The sequence below is a fragment of the Macaca thibetana genome, unplaced genomic scaffold, assembly GCF_024542745.1.
Source record: "Macaca thibetana thibetana isolate TM-01 unplaced genomic scaffold, ASM2454274v1 unplaced_scaffolds249, whole genome shotgun sequence".
Classification (NCBI taxonomy): Eukaryota; Metazoa; Chordata; class Mammalia; order Primates; family Cercopithecidae; genus Macaca; species Macaca thibetana.
In genome coordinates this window covers 17,179-22,087 of record NW_026089038.1, presented here as the reverse complement: position 1 = coordinate 22,087, position 4,909 = coordinate 17,179, and the positions used below count along the sequence as shown (strand labels likewise).

General features: G+C 39.2%; 1 pseudogene; it reads right to left on the bottom strand.

Annotated features, from left to right (window-relative positions):
* Positions 1–439: 439 nt before the first annotated feature.
* LOC126947412 (uncharacterized) lies at positions 440–4,213 on the bottom strand (annotated as a pseudogene).
* Positions 4,214–4,909: the final 696 nt, after the last annotated feature.

Below are 4,909 nucleotides of genomic sequence, written 5' to 3'. Positions count from 1 at the left end.
CCACAGAAATAAGGCTAGCAAAGAGATCTCCATGAAATACAGATGTAACTCTGTGAGTGGAAGTCACACATCACAAAGCAGTTTCTCAGAAAGCTTCTTTCCACTTTTCATCTGAGGATATTTTCCTTTTCACCATAGCCCTCTAAGGGCTTCCAAATATCACTTTGCCAATTCCACAAGAACAGTCTTAGCGAAAGGCTTCTTGAGGAGAAAGCTGTAACTCTGTGAGATGATTTCACAGAACACAAAGAAGTTTCTCAGAAAGCTTCTTTCTCTTTTTATCGGAGGATATTTCCTTTTTCCCATAGCCTTCAAAGGGATCCAAATATCACTTTCTCAGATTCCACAAGAAATAAGGCTAGCAAAGAGCTTCCAGGAAAAGCTTGTAACACTGTGAGATGAATTAACAGAACACAAAGCAGTTTCTCAGAAAGCTTCTTTCCAGTTTTTATCTGAGGATATTTCCTTTTTCACCATAGCCCTCTATGGGCTTCCAAATATCACTTTGCAAATTCCACAAGAACAGTCTTAGCGAAAGGCTTCTTGAGGGAAAGCTGTAACTCTGTGAGATGAATTAACAGAACACAAAGCAGTTTCTCAGAAAGCTTCTTTCTCTTTTTATCTGAGGATATTTTCCTTTTTCAACATAGGTCTTCAAAGGGATTCCAAAATATCACTTTCTCAAATTCCACAAGAAATAAGGCTAGCAAAGAGATTCTTGAAAAAGCTGTAACTCTGTGAGATGAATTAACAGAACACAAAGCAGTTTCTCAGAAAGCTTCTTTCCAGTTTTCATCTGAGGATATTTTCTTTTTCACCATAGCCCTCTATGGGCTTCCAAATATCACTTTGCAAATTCCACAAGAACTGTCTTAGCAAAGGCTTCTTGAGGTGAAAGCTGTAACTCTGTGAGATGAATTAACAGAACACAAAGCAGTTTCTCAGAAAGCTTCTTTCTCTTTTTATCTGAGGATATTTTCTTTTTCACCTATAGCCCTTCAAAGGGCTTCCAAATATCACTTTGCCAATTCCACAGAAACAGTCTTAGCGAAAGGCTTCTGAGGAAAAGCTGTAACTCTGTGAGATGAATTCACAGAACACAAAGAAGTTTCTCAGAAAGCTTCTTTCTCATTTTTATCTGGAGGATATTTCCTTTGGCCCTATAGTCTTCAAAGGGATCCAAAATATCAGTTCTCAGATTCCACAGAAAGAAGGCTAGCAAAGGCTCAATGATATACAGCTGTAACTCTGTGAGATGAAAGTCACAGAACACAAAGCAGTTTCTCAGAAAGCTTCTTTCCAGTTTTTATCTGAGGATATTTCCTTTTTCCCTATAGCCCTCTATGGGCTTCCAAATATCACTTTGCAATTCCACAAGAACAGTCTTAGCGAAAGGCTTCTTGAGGGGAAAGCTGTAACTCTGTGAGATGAATTAACAGAACACAAAGCAGTTTCTCAGAAAGCTTCTTTCCAGTTTTTTATCTGAGGATATTTCCTTTTTCACCATAGCCCTCTATGGGCTTCCAAATATCACTTTGCAAATTCCACAAGAACAGTCTAGCGAAGAGCTTCTTGAGGGGAAAGCTGTAACTCTGTGAGATGAATTAACAGAAACACAAAGCAGTTTCTCAGAAAGCTTCTTTCCAGTTTTATCTGAGGATATTTTCTTTTTCAACATATAGTCTCTATGGGCTTCCAAATATCACTTTGCAAATTCCACAAGAACAGTAAGGCTAGCGAAAGGCTTCTTGAGGGGAAAGATGTAACTCTGTGAGATGAATTAACAGAACACAAAGCAGTTTCTCAGAAAGCTTCTTTCCTTTTTTATCTGAGGATATTTCCTTTTTCACCATAGCCCTCCATGGGCTTCCAAATATCACTTTCAATTCCACAAGAACACTCTTAGCGAAAGGCTTCCTGAGGGGAAAGCTGTAACTCTGTGAGATGAATTCACAGAACACAAAGAAGTTTCTCAGAAAGCTTCTTTCTCAGATTTATCGGAGGATATTTCCTTTTTCACTATAGTCTTCAAAGGGATCCGAAATATCAGTTCTCAGATTCCACAGAAATAAGGCTAACAAACAGAACTCCACGAAATACAGAGGGGAAAGCTGTAACTCTCTGTGAGTGAAGTCACACATCACAAAGCAGTTTCTCAGAAAGCTTCTTTCCAGTTTTTATCTGAGGATATTTTCTTTTTCACCAAAGCCCTCCATGGGCTTCCAAATATCACTTTGCCAATTCCACAGAAAAAGGTCTTAGCAAAGGCTTCTTGAGGGGAAAAGCTGTAACTCTGTGAGATGAATTAACAGAACACAAAGCAGTTTCTCAGAAAGCTTCTTTCCAGTTTTTATCTGAGGATATTTTCTTTTTCACCATAGCCCTCCATGGGCTTCCAAATATCACTTTGCCAATTCCACAAGAACAGTCTTAGCAAAAGGCTTCTTGAGGGAAAAGCTGTAACTCTGTGAGATGATTTCAACAGAACACAAAGAAGTTTCTCAGAAAGCTTCTTTCTCATTTTTATCGGAGGATATTTCCTTTGGCCCTATAGTCTTCAAAGGGATCCGAAATATCAGTTCTCAGATTCCACAGAAATAAGGCTAGCAAAGAGCTCCACGAAATACAGCTGTAACTCAGTGAGTGGAAGTCACACATCACAAAGCAGTTTCTCAGAAAGCTTCTTTCCAGTTTTTATCTGAGGATATTTTCTTTTTCACCATAGCCCTCTATGGGCTTCCAAATATCACTTTGCAAATTCCACAAGAACTGTCTTAGCGAAAGGCTTCTTGAGGGGAAAGCTGTAACTCTGTGAGATGAATTAACAGAACACAAAGCAGTTTCTCAGAAAGCTTCTTTCCAGTTTTATCTGAGGATATTTTCTTTTTCAACATAGTCTTCAAAGGCTTCCAAATATCACTTTCAAATTCCACAAGAACAGTAAGGCTAGCGAACAGATTCTTACGAAAGATGTAACTCTGTGAGATGAATTAACAGAACACAAAGCAGTTTCTCAGAAAGCTTCTTTCCAGTTTTTATCTGAGGATATTTTCTTTTTCACCAAGCCCTCTATGGGCTTCCAAATATCACTTTGCAATTCCACAAGAACAGTCTTAGCGAAAGGCTTCTTGAGGGAAAAGCTGTAACTCTGTGAGATGAATTCACAGATCACAAAGAAGTTTCTCAGAAAGCTTCTTTCTCATTTTTATCGGAGGATATTTCCTTTGGCACCTATAGTCTTCAAAGGGATCCGAAATATCAGTTCTCAGATTCCACAGAAATAAGGCTAACAAACAGCTCCACGAAATGCAGCACTAACTCAGTGAGTGGAAGTCACACATCACAAAGCAGTTTCTCAGAAAGCTTCTTTCCAGTTTTTATCGTGAGGATATTTTCTTTTTCACCAAAGCCCTCCACGGGCTTCCAAATATCACTTTGCCAATTCGACAAGAACAGTCTTAGCCAAAGGCTTCTTGTGGGAAAAGCTGTAACTCTGTGAGATGAACTAACAGAACACGAAGTAGTTTCTCGGAAAGCTTCTTTCCAGTTTTGATCTGAGGGTATTTTCTTTTTCACCATAGCCCTCCATGGGCTTCCAAATATACTTTGCCAATTCCACAAGAACAGTCTTAGCAAAAGGCTTCTTGAGGGAAAAGCTGTAACTCTGTGAGATGAATTAAGCGATCACAAAGAAGTTTCTCAGAAAGCTTCTTTCTCATTTTTATCGGAGGATATTTCTTTGGCCCTATAGTCTTCAAAGGGATCCGAAATATCAGTTCTCAGATTCCACAGAAATAAGGCTAACAAACAGCTCCACGAAATGCAGCTCTAACTCAATGAGTGGAAGTCACACATCACAAAGCAGTTTCTCAGAAAGCTTCTTTCCAGTTTTTATCTGAGGATATTTTCTTTTTCACCATAGCCCTCTATGGGCTTCCAAATATCACTTTTCCAATTCCACAAGAACAGTCTTAGCAAACGGCTGATTGAGAGGAAAGCTGTAACTCTGTGAGATGAATTAACAGAACACAAAGCAGTTTCTCAGAAAGCTTCTTTCCAGTCTTTATCTGAGGATATTTTCTTTTTCAACATAGGTCTCCATGGGCTTCCAAATATCACTTTACAAATTCCACAAGAACAGTATTAGCGAGCGGATTCTTGAGGGGAAAGCTGAAACTCTGTGCGATGAATTAACAGAACACAAAGCAGTTTCTCAGAAGGCTTCTTTCAAGTTTTATTATTATTATTATTATTATTATACTTTGAGTTCTAGGGTACATGTGCATAATGTGCAGGTTTGTTACATATGTATACTTGTTCCATGTTCGTGTGCTGCAGCCATCAACTCTTCAGCACACATCAAGTCGTCATTTACATCAGGTATAACTCCCAATGCAATCCCACCCCCCCACTTCCCATGATAGGCCCCGGCATGTGATGTTCCCCTTCCCGAGTCCATGTGATCTCATTGTTCAGTTCCAACCTGTGAGTGAGAACATGCGGTGCTTGGTTTTCTGTTCTTGTGATAATTTGCTAAGAATGATGGCTTCCAGCTGCATTCATGTCCCTGCAATGGACACAAACTCATCCTTTTTTATGGCTGCAGAGTATTCCATGGTGTATATGTGCCACATTTTCTTAATCCAGTCTGTCGCTGATGGACATTTGGGTTGATTCCAAGTCTTTGCTCTTGTGAATAGTGCAGCAATAAACATACGTGTGTATGTGTCTTTATAACAGCATGATTTATAATCCTTTGGGTATATACCCAGTAATGGGATGGCTGGGTCATATGGTACATCTAGTTCTAGATCCTTGAGGAATCGCCATACTGTTTTTCATAATGTTTGAACTAGTTTACAATCCCACCAACAGTGTAAAAGTGTTCCTATTTCTCCACATCCTCTCC